We start from the raw sequence: 15,920 nt of genomic DNA, 5'->3' as shown, positions 1-15,920 counted from the left end.
CGTAAGCTTTTTTAACTGCTTTCTCAAGCTGCCCTGCCACCTTCAATGATTTGTGTACATATACCCCTAGTTCTGTCCGTTCATGCACCCCTTTAGGATTGTACCCTTTAGTTTATATTTCCTCTCATCATTCCTTCTACCAAAATGTATCAGTTTTCTGCGTTAAATTTACTTTGTCACATGTCTGCCCATTCCACCAGCCTGTCTATGTCTTCTTGAAGTCTATCACTATCCTCCTCACTGTTCACTGCACTTCCAAGTTTTGTGTCATCTGCAAAGTTTGAAATTGTGTCCTGTACAAACTTTACTCTGGCTGTGCAGTTTGGGTTTGACTGATTACCTACCGTAGTATTCGGGCCACATGGGAAGAATGGGGTGAATCAATTCATTAGCCACCCAACAATGTGCATTTTAAATCCTAATCAAAGATTTTCTGTCTGCGGTGAGAATAATTTGCGCTGTAAATAATGATTTGGCGGTCACAAACTGACCCTTAAGTCTTATGATTTTCATTGCTTTGCATAGAGCCCCAGTGGCCTAATGGATAAGGCACTGGCCTTCTAGGCCAGGGATTGTGGGTTCGAGTCCCATCTGGGGTGATGTACTTTTAAGATTGGCACCAAGGTATTGCCGTCAAGGCCCAGAATGTCAATGCAACCATCCAGAATAAACTCGTAAATGGTCAGGGCAGTGTTCGCAAGTTGATAGACATTCTGAAGGGATTTGTGAGGGCAGAGTAACCGAGAGGTACGCTGGAGGTGTTAATGTGGAGAAGTGTTGTGTGGCAGAAAGCACTGGTGAAGTTGGAGGCCACCATAAGATCCAGAAATGGACGTCGGCCCAGGAGAGTGAATTTCTGGTCCGGACCCGGACAGCAGCAAAATAAACCAGTGGGACAGTCACAGACACAGCAGCGATGGGGGATGGGCTGCAAACTGGACAAAGTTACCTTCAAACTTAAGCAACTGAAAAGATAATCAGAGTCACAGCAGCTGAGTCTTACAGTGTCGTATTGATGGCAGAGAAGGCCAGGAATTGAGAATCAAATTTGAGCAAAGTTCCAGGGCTCACTAATGAAAGCAAAGATCAGGCCGGGTCGGGGAATGGACAGTGGGCACGGTATCTCCCTTCGCATCTCCGCCTCGCTACCTCTCTCTCCTCCTTTAACTGTTCCTCCAAGCCTACCTCTTGGACCAAGGTTTAGGGCACCTGACCTAATCTCTCCTTATGTGGCTCGGTGTCAAATTTTGTTTGATAATGGCTCCTGTGAAGCACCTTGGGATATTTTACTAGGTTAAAGGTGCTATATAAATGCACGTTGTTGTTGTAGAGGGCTCTGGTATGGCGCGAGCAGTGACAGATATGATGGGTGAAAATAGCTCCTACCTGTGCTGAACTTTCGAAGACTCTGAAACTGAGGCAGATGTCACATTTCGGAGCGGTCAATTGTCCTCAGGCGGGTTACATTGTGTATTCAGCCCCAGTGGCCTAATGGATAAGGCACTGGCTTTCTAAGCCAGGGATTGTGGGTTCAAGTCCCATCTGGGGTGATGTGTTTTTAATGATTGACACAATGGCGGTTTAGGTGGGGCAAGTGGTGGAAGGTGCTGCCAGGCGGGGAGGCGACATTAAGGAGGATTGTATTATCACCTGCAGCCAAGATTCCATCAAGGCCGTAAGGTCAATGCAATCATCCACAATAAGGAGGGAGAGAGAAGACAGGCCAGTTAGCCTGACATCAGTCATCGGGAAAACTTTGGAATCCATTATTGAGGAAGTGGTAACAATGCAATTAGAAAATCATATGATTAGGTTTTTGTGAAAGAGAAATTGTGTTTAACAAATTTATTGGAGTATTTTGAGGATGTAACTAGCAGGGTAGATAAATGGGAATCAGTGGATGTTGTATATTTGGATTTCCAAAAGGCATTCAATAAGGTGCCACGTAAAAGGTTTTATTTTTATTTGTTCCTGGGACGTGGGCGTCGCTGGCAAGGCCAGCATTTATTGCCCATCCCTAATTGCCCTTGAGAAGGTGGTGGTGAGCCGCTGCCCTGAGGAACTCCTGCAGCGATGTCCTGGGGCTGAGATGATTGACCTCCAACAACCACAACGCTACGCAAGATAAGGTATCCTGGGGTTGGGGTAATATATTAGCATGGATAGAGGAGTGGCTAACTGACAGAAAACAGCGGGTAGGGATAAACGGGTCATTTTCCGGTTGGCAGGCTGTAACTAGTGGGGTGCTTGGGCCTCAGCTATTTACAATCTATATTAATGACTTAGATGAAGGGACCGAGGACAATGTATCCAGATTTGCTGACGATACAAAGCTAGGTGGAAAAGTAAGCTGTGAGGAGGACACAAAGAGCCTGCAAAGGGATCTAGACAGATTAAGTGAGTGGGCAATAAGGTGGGAGATAGAGAATGATGTGAGGAAAGGTGAGGTTATTCACTTTGTTCGGAAGAATAGAAAAGCAGAATATTTTTTAAATGGTGAGAAACTATTAAATGTTGGTGTTCAGAGAGATTTAGGTGTCCTCGTACAGGAAACACAGAGAGTTAGCATGCAGGTACAGCAAGCAATTAGGAAGGGAAATGGCATGTTGGCCTTTATTGCAAGGGTGTTGGAGCACAAGAGTAAGGAAGTCTTACTACAATTGTACAGGGCTTTGGTGAGACCACACCTGGAGTACTGCGCACAGTTTTAGTCTCCTTGTCTGAGAAAGGACATACATGCCTTAGAGGCAGTGCAATGAAGATTCACCAGATTGATTCCTGGGATGAGAGGACTGTCCTACAATGAGAGATTGTGTAGAATGGGCCTATACTCCCTGGAGTTCAGAAGAATGAAACATATAAGATTCAGAGTGGGATTGACAGGCTGGATGCTGAGAGGTTGTTTCCCCTGGGTTGAGTGTCTAGAACTAGGGGTCACAGTCTCTGGATAAGGGGTCGTGCATTTAAGACTGAGATGAGGAGGAATTTCTTCACTCAGACGGTTGTGAATCTTTGGAATTCTCTACTCCAAAGGGCTGTGGATGCTGAGTCGTGGAGTATATTCAAGGCTGAGATAGATAGATATTTGGACTCTAGGGGGAACAAGGGATATGGGGTCGGGCGGGAAAGTGGAGTTGAGGTCGAAGATCAGCCATGATCTTATTGAATGGCGGTGCAGGCGCGAAGGGCTGTATGGTCGACTCCTGCTCCTACTTCTTATGTTCTTATGGCGATGGACATTGAAGTCCACCTGATGGCATGAGAGTTCATGGGGTCAGGAGTCAGCCTTGAGGACTCCCAGGGCCACTCCCTCCTGTCTGTGTACCACTGGGCCGCCACCTCTGCTGGGTCTGTCATGCTTGTGGGACGGGACATACCCAGGGATGGTGATGGAGGAGTCTGGGACCTTGGCTGATAGGTATGATCCTGTGTGGTTGCATTCTAGCCCAAGCTACAAGTTTAAAGTTACCTGGGCCCACTGACCATCCACCTCTTTGTTTACGTCAGTCAGCCCTGGAAATTTCCACGGAAATACCTCCATAAACCCTCTTGGTCACTCGGCCCTCCCAAATCCCTACTCCCGCTTCCTCGAATTGTGAATACACTTGTCCACAAGGCCCTTACCACCCTTGAGCTTATTGCGGATGGTCGCATTGACATCACAGCCTTGACGGAAACTTGGCTCACAAGTTACGATTAATGCAGCCTCCCCGCCTGGCTGTACTTTCCACCATTTGCCCTGTCTAATCCGCCATAGTGTCAATCATTAAAAACGCATCACCCCAGATGAGACTCAAACACATAATCCCTGGCTTCGGAGGCCAGTGCCTTATCCATTAGGCCACTGGAGCTAAATACAAACAGCACCCCACCTGAGGACAATTGACCGCTCTGAAATTCCTCACATTTCCCAAATCCTGGAAAGTTAAGCACTGAGGGAAGCTATTTTCACCCATCATATCTGCCGCTGCTCACGTGCCGTGCCAGAGCCATCTGCAGCAACAACTTACATTTATATAGCGTCTGTAAAGTAGTAAAACGTCCCAAGGTGCTCACAGGAGCGATTATCAAAGAGAATTTGACACCGAGCCACATAAATAGATACTAGGACAGGTGACCCAAAGCTTATCATGGAATGGTTACAGCACAGAAGGAGGCCATTCGGCCCGTCGAGCCCGTGCCGGCTCTCTGCAATACCACTTCAGCTAGTCCCACTGTCTCTGCCCCTTCCCCGTAGCCCTGCAAATGTTTTTCCTGCAGGTACTTATCCAATTCCCCTTTGAAAGCCGTGATTGAATCTGCCTCCACCAGCCTTCCAGGCAGTGCATTCCAGATCCTAACCACTCGCTGAGTAAAAAAGTTATTCCACATGTCGCCTTTGGTTCTTCTGCCAATCACCTTAAATCTGATTTCTCTGGTTCTTGACCCTTCCGCCAATGGGAACAGTTTCTCTCTCTCTACTCTGTCCAGACCCCTCATGATTTTGAATACCTCTATCAAATCTACTCTCAATCCTCTCTGCTCTAAGGAGAACAACCCCAGCTTCTCCAGTCTATCCACGTAACTAAAGTCCCTCATCCCTGGAATCATTCTCGTAAATCTTTTCTGCACGCTCTCTAAGGCCTTCACATCCTTCCTAAAGGTTCATCATAATTTCCACGATTTTCTACTCTATACCTCGGTGGCAGGACATATTGAGAGAGTGGTTAACAAACCATATGGGATGTTGGGCTTCATAAATAGAGGTTTTAGGTTTTGAGTACAAAAGTAGAGAAGTTATGCTGAACCTTTATAAAGCGCTGGTTGGACCACAACTGGAGTATTGCATCCAGTTCTGGTCACCACAATTTAGGAAGGATGTGAAGGCCCTTGAGAGGGTGCAGAGGAGATTTACCAGAATGGTTCCTTGGATGGGGGATCTTAGCTACAAGGACAGGTTGGAGAAGCTGGATTTATTTTCATTAGAGCAAAGGAGGTTGAGGGGTGATTTGATAGAGGTGTACAAGATTATGACGGGTTTGGATAGGCTAGACGGGGAAAGGCTCTTCCCACTAGTTGATGGCACAAGGACTAGGGGACACAGATTTAAGGAATTGGGCAAGAGACACAGGGGGGATGTGAGACAAAACTTTTTTACACAGTGAATGGTGATGACCTGGAACTCGCTGCTGACGGAAGTGGCGGAAGTGGAGACACTCAATGTTTTCAAGGGGAGACTGGATAGGCACTTGAGGGAAATAAACTTGCACGGCTATGGGAATAAAGCGAGGGAATGGGACTGACTGGATTGCTCTACAGAGAGCCGGCGCGGACTGGATGGGCTGAATGGCCTCCCTCTGTGCCGTTATGACTCTAAGGCCAAAAATTGGGTATAGCCCCGCTTGAGGCGTTAGAACTGGCGCTGCGCAAAGTTTATAGCCAGACGAAACTTATCGCTGCCTGGCGAGATATTGGGTTGCATCGCCCCCAAAGGGGATTGAGGCGCTAACTCAGACGTTGCACGGGGCTCCTAAGGCGCAAAAGTTCAGGCGCTACCCAATATCGTCGCGGACGGGCGCAGCGCAGGTGATCTCAATTACAGGAAACCACGAGACTTCCAGGCGCCGGCTGGCTCTTAAAGGGGTGGGTCAGTCAGCCTGAGCTGCTACACTCAACGCCCTGTAGGCCTCAGAATCGGCGCTCGCCCTTCTCTGGCGCAACAAACTTGGTGAGGATGGAGAAGGTGAGACAGAGAGCAGAGCGCTTCAGCACTGAGGCCCTGGACCACTTGGTGTCTGCAGTTGAGCGCCGTCGAGATGTTCTGTATCCTGACAATGGCAAGAGGCCGAATCAAAAGGCTTACCGGCGATCTTGGAGGGAGGTTTCTCAGAGATTCAACTCCAACAGCTTGGCGACCAGGACCCCTGTTCAGTGCAGGAAGAAATTCAACGACCTCACTCGGGTCGTTAGGGTGAGTGTTGGCTGTGCAAACTTCTGATTCCCTCCATCTGCACCTAACTTCGAGGACCCTGTTGACATGATGCCCCAATGGCCATCTGCCAGCAAGCACCCATGGCCCTTTCTGGGCACACACATGGACATTTCTCTCAAGGCCACATGTAAGGGCTCTTGCACCATGGGGGGCATGAGATGATCTCTCAAGGCCACATGTAAGGGCCCTTGCACCGTGGGGGGCATGAGATGATCTCTCAAGGCATCATGTAAGGGCTCTTGCACCATGGGGGGCATCAGATGATCTCTCAAGGCATCATGTAAGGGCTCTTGCACCATGGGGGGCATCAGATGATCTCTCAAGGCATCATGTTACAGAACTTCCCCTTCTTTCCCCTGCAGTCCAAGCTGGCGACGATGCAGAGGGAGCAGCGTCGAACCGGTGGCGGATCTCCACAAGTGGTCACTCTCACGGATCGCGAGGAGAGAGTGCACCAGATTCTTGGAGGACGTCTGTCTGGTCCTGTTACCACTGCAGCTGCCGACCCCATTCTCGACAGCGAGGGTAAGGCTCTCACCTTTTGCAACTGTCTCCTTCCACTTGGTCCCCCCGCCAGCATGCTTCCTCAGTGTGCCGCAATCTGCCATGCCTTTCCGCCAACCTGTCCTTTTGCTAAAGCCACTCTTCCACCTCCCTGCTTTCAGATGATGCATCACCAACTGGGGCTCCACGCCCTGAAGCTGCCAGTGCCAGTGCCTCCAGAGTTGAGGATCAGGAGGAAGCCGGATCATCCGCTCCAATCTCAGAGGAGCATACACATGTACAGACTGGGGATAGTAGTTCCCTGGAGGGGAGGCGGGGGGGGCTCTGAGGATCAGGCAGTTGACGGACCAAGCGGCATGCAGCAACACAAGGGGGGTAGGCAAGTTCGGCCACCGTCTCCCCGGAGGGCAAGGCAGGTAGTGATGACGGCTGCACAGAGTGCAGAGGAGGTGCGTCGCCTGGCTGAAATGAGCACCCAGGCCCGGCTCAGGCACACTGAGCTGATGGCTGCAGTGGGGAGGATGCCTCAATCAATAGATTCACTGGCAAAGATTGTGTTGGACTTCGGGGCAACAATGGAGAGGACTCTTCAGGGCTTCGGGGCAACAATGGACAGGACTCTCCAGGGCTTCGGGGCAACAATGGACAGGACTCTCCAGGGCTTCGGGGCAACAATGGAGAGGTCTGTCGAGGGCTTTGCACCAACAATGGAGAGGACTGTCCAGGGCTTCGAGGCCGCTAGGGAAAGGACTGTTGAGGGCTTCGGACAATCCCTGGAAAGGTCTGTCCAGGGCTTGTCCGAGGCAGTGGAGCGGTCAGCACCGGCCTTGTCCGAAGCAATGGAAAGAACTGTCCAGGGCTTCTCCGAAGCACTGGCACCTGGCTCACAGGTCCTCACTGCTGCCACGCAGTCACTTGCCGGTCTCGTCCACACCCAGATTGAGGCAACGCGAACTCTCACTGCAGCCACCCTATCTGCATCAGCTAGGATCACCCCGGGCCCTTCCAGTCCCATACAAGGCCAGGAATCAGTGGAGCATGCGATTGTGGCGGATGAGCCGAGCTGGTCCCCTCAGAGAGCCAGTGTGTTGTCCGACAATGGTGCAGGTGTCCTCTCTCGGCAGGTGACCATTCCACATGCCAGCGCTGGCACGTCTGCAGTGCAGCTGCCACCACCTGCAGTGCACACTGCTTCCAGCCATGCTCAGATCAAGCATCCTGCGTCCGCACCCTCCAAGCCCAGAGGTCGGCCAGGCCGTCCCTCAGGGGCTTCTGTGCTTCCAGACAGTCAGCAGGCGTCCCCCAGCCTTCACCCCGCTGTTGTGTATGTACCTTTAAGGGAATAACTGGTCTCAGACTGCAGTACCGGCAGTGACCACCCCTGTATAAAAGGCCCTAGCAGGCTTCTGTAGTTTCAGTTTCCAGGTTGTCTCCATTCAGTAAAGACTTGTTATAATCAACTCCTGCAGTCCGTGTCTCAATTATACACGGACATAATACTGGCGACGAGTAAGAAACGAACTTACCTGCAACTCGGCAGCACCTCAGATGACATTATTGAAGGTCGAAGCCAGAAGAAAGAAAAAAAAAAAATCCAAAGAAACTCAAGAAACGGGCGTCGACCGTGGGCAACCGCCCTCCAAATCATCGAATTGAAAAGTGCAGGAGAGACTGTCGAGAGCCAGGCTTGGTCTCCAGTCTGTGGTTTCCCAGCTAATCGGGCTGGTGGCAGGTAGTGCACTGATCCTTCCTGGGCCGCAGCGGACTAGAGCTCGATCGGGTGGCTCTGCAACAGGGCCGGGCAGCGAGTCGGGAAGCAAAGAGAGAGAGAGAGGGTGGAGCACACAGGGCGCGGCCGGTGCTTCGCAGCCGGGCAGCGTTCGGACCTAAGAATAGGGAGGGAAGTGTCCCAGAGGGTCTGCTCCATGACGGGAACGGTTCTTCAATTAACGGAGCAAATATTGAAGCGCGATAGAAAAATAAAAATACCGCGGAGAGCGGCGTTGGCAGCAGCGGCAGCGGCGGGAAAGCGTGGGAGGCGCCATCTTAACTCGGCGGGGAAGAAGGAAAAGCATGGGAGGCGCCATTTTGATCCATCGGGGACGAAGGCAAAGCGCGGGAGGCGCCATCTTAGATTTTCAAGATGCCAAAGACTGGCGATATCACTGCCTTCGATAATGCAATAGAAAACTGGACCACGTATGTGGAAAGAGTCGAGGTATATTGCGAGGCAAACGAAATAGCCGATGAGAAAAAGGCATCGGTATTGCTAAATTTAATGGGCGCAAGACCGTACGGCCTATTGCAGAACCTGATTACTCCAGCTAAACCGAAGGCAAAGAGTTTTAACGAAATTGTTGCTATCCTACAGGAACACCTAAATCCTACACCGCTGCTGATAGCAGAAAGATTTAAATTCCACAGGAGAAATCAGCATAAAAATTAGAGCAATGCTGATTACCTTACGGAACTACGCAAGCTATCAAAGCACTGCCAGTTCATAGCAGGACTGGCAGATACCTTACGGGACAAATTTGTCTGTGGACTCCTGCGTGAACGAACCCAGAAGAGGTTACTCTCAGAGAAAGAGCTGACGCTAGATAAGGCTTTCAGCGTGGCAGTATCGTACGAAGCAGCAGCAAGGGGAGCTGCGGAAATACAACAAAAGCCACAGGAATACGGCACCCACGAAATGACACGGGGATTTGCAAAATGTTATCGCTGCGGCAGAACAAACCATGACCAGAAGGACTGCTGGTCCAAGGACAAAATATGCAGGCAATGCGGAAAGATGGGACACATTGCACGAGTTTGCAGGTCTGGGAAGAAGACCAATGACAACAAAAAGGCTACTAAGGAACCGTACAGGAAAGTACAAAAGATGACGGACAGTAGTTCCGAAGACCAGATGAGCGATAGTGAATCCGGGAACAAGAGACTAAGCTGTCTCAAACTTCACAACGTAATCGCAAAAGAGGATCACCGAACCATTTGGGTCGCCCTCACGATAGCAGGGTCCCAAGTCCAAATGGAATTGGATACAGGATCAGCTCTAACCATCATGAATCGACGAGACTACGAGCGGTTATTCTCACACATACCCTTGAGAGAGACATCCATTGTCTTGAGGACGTATACGGGGCAAAAAGTATACCCCAGAGGAAAAATAAGGGTGCCTGTCGAATACAACGGCAAGAAAATACAGAAATTGTATCTCTACATTCTGCAAGATGGTGGACCACCGTTATTGGGACGTGAATGGATTAGAAAGATAAGTTTAGACTGGCACTCCATTCAGGCACTGACAGTGGCTGGTAAAAAGGATGACGACGTCACTCCTGGACGATTGTCAACAATCTTAGCTGACGCCAAAGAGGTATTTCAACAAGAACTGGGCACTCTTAAAGGCGTAACTGCCTCGATAAAAATAGAGGAGAATGCAATTCCCAAGTTTTTCAAAGCAAGACCGGTACCATATGCAATTTGCCCAGCCATTCAGGCAGAGCTGGAGAATCTGGAGAAGGCAGGCGTGTTATCTAAGGTAGACTGGAGCGAGTGGGCGACACCCATCATTCCTGTCATGAAGAAAACGTTAAACAATAAGTCTGAGGAGCCAAGGAAGGTTCGCATCTGTGGGGACTTCAAGGTGACGATGAACCCAGTCCTTCACACAGTACAATATCCTCTTCCAAGGATAGAAGATATCTTCGCCTCACTATCTGGAGGGAAGCGTTTTACAAAAATTGACCTAGCACAAGCATATTTGCAGATGGAGGTTGAAGAATCCTCTAGGAAGTATCTCACGATAAATACTCACAAAGGTCTTTACCAGTATAATCGACTGGTATTCGGAGTAGCATCAGCTCCGGCAATATGGCAAAGAGCGATGGAACAAGTCCTGCAAGGGATTCCGGGGACTCAGTATTACTTGGACGACATCCTACTGACAGTTGAAGATGACAGTGAACACCTTGCCAACCTAGAGCAGGTGCTCACTAGACTATGGGAACATGGGCTACGAGCCAATCGCCCTAAGTGCGAGTTTTTTAAGAAACAGATATCGTATTGTGGCCACGTGATTGATGAAGAGGGGTTGCATAAGTCCCCTGACAAAATTGAAGCGGTAGTTAAGGCTCCAGCGCCTGAAAATGTGTCGCAACTGAGGTCATTCCTCGGATTGGTGAATTACTACCATAAGTTTTTGCCGAATTTGTCCACAATTCTGCATCCACTGAACGCCCTACTATGAACGGGAGTAGCATGGAAATGGAGCGATGAATGTAAGCAGGCCTTTCAGAAGAGTAAGGACCTAATCACTTCAAGAGAAGTATTGGCTCACTACAACCCATCACTACCAATAAGACTGGCGTGTGATGCGTCTCCCTGCGGCATTGGGGCGGTACTGTCACATAAATTCCTTGATGGTTCAGAGAGGCCGATAGCTTTTGCGTCACGCTCGTTAACTTCAGGCGAGCGTAACTACGCCCAGATTGACAGAGAGGCCCTCAGCCTGGTGTGGGGGGTGAAGAAGTTCAATCACTACCTGCACGGTCAGAAATTTACTCTACTAACTGATCATCAACCTCTCGTCTCCATTTTCAACCCTCAGAAGGGCGTACCGATAATGACGGCACAACGGCTACAGAGGTGGTCCCTTTTCCTAGGGGCACACCAATATGACATTGAGTACAAAGGAACTAAACAGCATGGGAATGCTGATGGATTGCCGTGCCTACTGTTGCCAACGGTGGAAGAAGAACTGGCAGTGGATCCAGTGGAGTTATTCCACTCGACCATAGTCGAATGTCTCCCTGTGACGAATGCAAACATAGAAAAGGAAACACAAAATGGCCCGACACTCTCCTGGGTCTATGATTTAACGGTGAAGGGATGGCCAGCACATGGCGAACCACTGCTGCCAGCATTCTCGCCGAGAAGAGAACAGCTGTCAGTGTGCAGAGGAACCTTGATGTGTGGATCCAGAGTAGTAATTCCACCCAAATTGAAGGATAGAGTGCTCAATGAGCTTCATGAGGGTCATCTGGGAGGGGTATAAATGAAGAACTTAGCTAGAGCATTTGTGTGGTGGCCGGGAATCGATAGAGAAATCAAAGAGATGACCAAGAGCTGTACAGGATGCCAGAAGGTCCAAAACGCCCCACCACAAGCCCCTCTACATCCATGGGAGTGGCCCTCATCTCCATGGCAAAGGGTGCACATTGATTTTGCTGGTCCCTTTATGGACTCAATGTTTTTAATTGCGGTGGATGCACATTCAAAGTGGCCAGAGGTAATAAAAATGTCCTCAACCACCACAGAAAAAACTATCACAGTCTTACGAACCATATTCGCCAGGAATGGGCTGCCTGAACAGATTTGCTCTGACAATGGACCACAGTTTGTGTCTGAAGAGTTCCGGAGGTTCTTAAAGAACAATGGTGTTAAGCATTACACATCCGCCCCATATCATCCAGCCACTAATGGATTGGCCGAGAGGTTTGTTCAAACATTCAAGAAGGCTATCAAGGCAATGTGTAATGAAGATATACCCCTACAACACAAGGTGGATAACTTCTTGTTTGCCTACCGGAATGCGACACATGTGGTTACCAACCAAACTCCAGCCATGATGTTCTTCAATCGAAGACTACGATGCCGCTTGGATTTGGTTAAGCCAAACGTCAGAAGAGATGTGGAGAACAGGAAGTTTCAGAATATGAATGAAAGGCCGAACAGGAATTTTAAGATAGGTCAACCAGTTTTGGCCCAGGACTACCCCACAGAGAAATGGCAGCCAGGAACGATCTGTACACGGCAAGGACCTCTAATGTATACCGTGGACGTTGGAGAGAACATTGTAAGACGCCATGCTGACCAGATTCTAGAGTCACTGGAAAACGCCAACTCCACACCACGATCTGATACACCTGGCGATGAAACCGAAGTACCAATTGCATCTACCGCAGAATCGGTGATATTGGAAGCAGACGAACCAAACAACGACATTGATCCCGACTCAACCTTGCCAGAAGAACCTGATATCCCAAAGAGGCGTTATCCAGACAGAATCAGGAAGCCACCTCAAAGACTGAACTTATAATTGCTTAACTTCAACCAATGTATCTAGCAACCGTAATTGTAATTAGTTATTATTTAGTTGTTAAATGAATGTTATGTACTGTTTATCTAAAAGGGGAGGAATTGTTGTGTATGTACCTTTAAGGGAATAACTGGTCTCAGACTGCAGTACCGGCAGTGACCACCCCTGTATAAAAGGCCCTAGCAGGCTTCTGTAGTTTCAGTTTCCAGGTTGTCTCCATTCAGTAAAGACTTGTTATAATCAACTCCTGCAGCCCGTGTCTCAATTATACACGGACATAATACCCGCCACTGGGGTTCAATTACGTAGGAGCAGCAGGGTGGGAAGGGTCCGAGCGCGAAAGAGAAGTCGTTCTCCATCAAGGGGCCAGCAGTAGAGGGAGGTCCTGAGACATTTCTTTGGCCAAACTCAAGGAGACCCTCACCTGTTGGAATTGTTGGAAATAGTTTGTTCAGTTTTGCGGCTTTGCCGAAGAGTTTAGTGTTATTTTGTTTGTTATGGTTTCTGTTGACATGACGTTGTTTTGCTGTAATGAAAGACTTTTGTGCCAATAAAGAGAAGTTTAAATGTGCTATGGTGTACATGAATAATTACAGTGATGCTGGCCTTCAGATGCTTTCAAACATCCAAAGTGCGCAGCAGTTAGGACACTCATCATTCCGCCAGAGGGGCCTCGAGACGACTCCTCATGAGCCAGTGACGGATGGCCCTTCCACTTTCAGGAGCCCTTCCATCTTCCTCCTCCTGCTCCTCCTCCTCCTCATCCGCATGCTCCTCCTCCTCCTCCTCCTCCGCCTGCTTCTCCAGGGTCAGAGGGAAGGTGATGAATTGACGCCTTCTCCTATAAAGGGCAGCTGTAACTTGCCGGATGCAGCAGTGGACTGCAGCCTGGGAGATATTCGCAATGTCCCCAATGGCTCACTGAAAGGATCCGTTGCCATAAAAATTGAGGCCAACAGTCAGTTTAGCGGCCACCGACAGAGAGGTCATGCACCATTGACGCGGCTGCAGGTCCTCAGTAAGCAGGTGGCACAGCTCAGTAACAACGTCCATCCCGATTCAGAGCCTTCGCACACACTGCTCCTCCGACATGTCAAGGTATGACCCCTAAAGACCCTCGCAGCATACCCTCGGATTGGGCAACCTCCATTGCCCCTCCTCCTTCTGGCCAATCCCGGCCTTCTCTCCCGCCGTCTTTCTGCCCCTTCATAGTGTTCGGCCTGGAGCCCGTCGCCCTCCAAAGCATCTCCCATTCCGATGCCAGTTGGTCAGAAGGCTGTTAGGTCTAGTGCTCCAACTGCTCCGGACAGGTTTGAGGGTCCCAAGTACTGTAATGCTAAAATCCAAAAATTCTGCTCCACAGTAGCTCCCTAACTCTCTCCACCAACGATTGCAATGAACAGGCCAAGTGGCTGAAGCTTCTATACTAGAGCTGTCCCCTTTAAATAGCGCCCCCCGACTCCGAGAAGGGCCTGCTAATGCTCCCTCGAACTGTCACTAATAGCGCTAGGCGTTAAGGCTCCGGGCGCCACCCAATATCTGCTCAGGCGCCCCTAAAAGACGTTGCACGATGAAATGACGTCATTATGTGCTTGCGCTAGTGGGCGCGCGCAAAAACTTAGCGCAGGCGTTAAATGTATAGTCAATATGGGAGTTGTCGCTATCTTCATTGCGCCCGCCCCAACATTAGTCAACGCTCCAATTCTCGGTCTCTTAAGGCGCTAACCGCTGGCGCAAACAACCGAATTTCTAGGCCTATGACTCTACAACTCTATTCATGAAGCCCAGGATCCCGTAAGCTTTTTTAACTGCTTTCTCAACCTGCCCTGTCTCCTTCAATGATTTGTGTACATACACCCCTAGTTCTGTCTGTTCATGCACGCACTTTAGGATTGTACCCTTTAGTTTATATTTCCTCTCTTCATTCCTTCTTCCAAAATGTATCAGTTTTCTGCGTTAAATTTCATTTGTCACATGTCCGCCCATTCCACCAGCCTGTCTATGTCCTCTTGAAGTCTATCACTATCCTCCTCACTGTTCACTGCACTTCCAAGTTTTGTGTCATCTGCAAAGTTTGAAATTGTGTCCTGTACAAACTTTACTCTGGCTGTGCAGTTTGGGTTTGATTGATTACCTACCGTAGCATTCGGGCCACATGGGAAGAATGGGGTGAATCGATTCAGTAGCCACCCAACAATGTGCATTTTAAATCCTAATCAAAGATTTTCTGTCTGCGGTGAGAATAATTTGCCCTGTAAATAATGATTTGGCGGTCACAAACTGACCTTTAAGTCTCATGATTTTCATTGCTTTGCATACAGCCCCAGTGGCCTAATGGATAAGGCACTGGCCTTCTAAGCCAGGGATTGTGGGTTCGAGTCCCATCTGGGGTGATGTAATTTTAAGATTGGCACTATGGAAATTGCATTCAAGTCCCAGAATGTCAATGCAACCATCCAGAATAAACTCGTAGATGGTCAGGGCAGTGTTCGCAAGTTGATAGACATTGTGAAGGGATTTGGGAGGGCAGAGTAACTGAGAGGTATGCTGGAGGTGTTAATGTGGAGCAGTGTTGTGTGGCAGAAAGCACTGGTGAAGTTGGAGGCCCCCATAAGATCCAGAAATGGATGTCGGCCCAGGAGAGTGAATTTCTGGTCAGGACCCGGACAGCAGCAAAATAAACCAGTGGGACAGTCACAGACACAGCAGCAATGGGGGATGGGCTGCAAACTGGACAAAGTTACCTTCAAACTTAAGCAACTGAATAGAAGATCAGAGTCGCAGCAGCTGAGTATTGCAGTGTAGTATTGATGGCAGAGAAGGCCAGGAATTGGGAATCAAATTTGAGCAAAGTTCCAGGGCTCACTGATGAAAGCAAAGACCAGGCAGGGTCGGGGAATGGACAGTGGGCACGGTATCTCCCTAAACATCTCCGCCTCGCTACCTCTCTCTCCTCCTTTAAATGTTCCTCCAAACCTTCCTCTTGGACCAAGGTTTAGGGCACCTTGACCTAATCTCTCCTTATGTGGCTCGGTGTCAAATTTTGTTTGATAATCGCTCCTGTGAAGCACCTTGGGATATTTTACTAGGTTAAAGGTGCTATATAAATGCAAGTTGTTGTTGTAGAGGGCTCTGGTATGGCGCAAGCAGTGACAGATATGATGGGTGAAAATAGCTCCTATCTGTGCTTAACTTCGAAGACTCTGAAACTGAGGCAGATGTCACATTTCGGAGCGGTCAATTGTCCTCAGGCGGGTTCCATTGTGTATTCAGCCTCAGTGGCCTAATGGATAAGGCACTGGTTTCCGAAACCAGGGATTGTGGGTTCGAGTCCCATCTGGGGTG

At 49.2% G+C, this 15,920-nt stretch overlaps 4 non-coding genes across 4 annotated transcripts; all 4 read left to right on the top strand.

The window, feature by feature from the left end:
* The first annotated feature begins 526 nt into the window (after nucleotides 1–526).
* trnar-ucu (transfer RNA arginine (anticodon UCU)) lies at nucleotides 527–599 on the top strand. Its single transcript has one exon. It is a non-coding gene; the product is annotated as a tRNA-Arg (tRNA).
* Nucleotides 600–1,477: 878 nt separating this feature from the next.
* Nucleotides 1,478–1,550, top strand: trnar-ucu (transfer RNA arginine (anticodon UCU)). The gene has a single exon. It is a non-coding gene; the product is annotated as a tRNA-Arg (tRNA).
* A 13,345-nt stretch (nucleotides 1,551–14,895) lies between these two features.
* trnar-ucu (transfer RNA arginine (anticodon UCU)) lies at nucleotides 14,896–14,968 on the top strand. Its single transcript has one exon. It is a non-coding gene; the product is annotated as a tRNA-Arg (tRNA).
* An 879-nt stretch (nucleotides 14,969–15,847) lies between these two features.
* Nucleotides 15,848–15,920, top strand: trnar-ccg (transfer RNA arginine (anticodon CCG)). The gene has a single exon. It is a non-coding gene; the product is annotated as a tRNA-Arg (tRNA).

The sequence above is a fragment of the Somniosus microcephalus genome, chromosome 28 (assembly GCF_052327205.1).
Source record: "Somniosus microcephalus isolate GS21.2 chromosome 28, FLI_Smic_1.0, whole genome shotgun sequence".
Lineage (NCBI taxonomy): Eukaryota > Metazoa > Chordata > Chondrichthyes > Squaliformes > Somniosidae > Somniosus > Somniosus microcephalus.
This window is presented reverse-complemented; position numbering and strand designations above follow the sequence as displayed.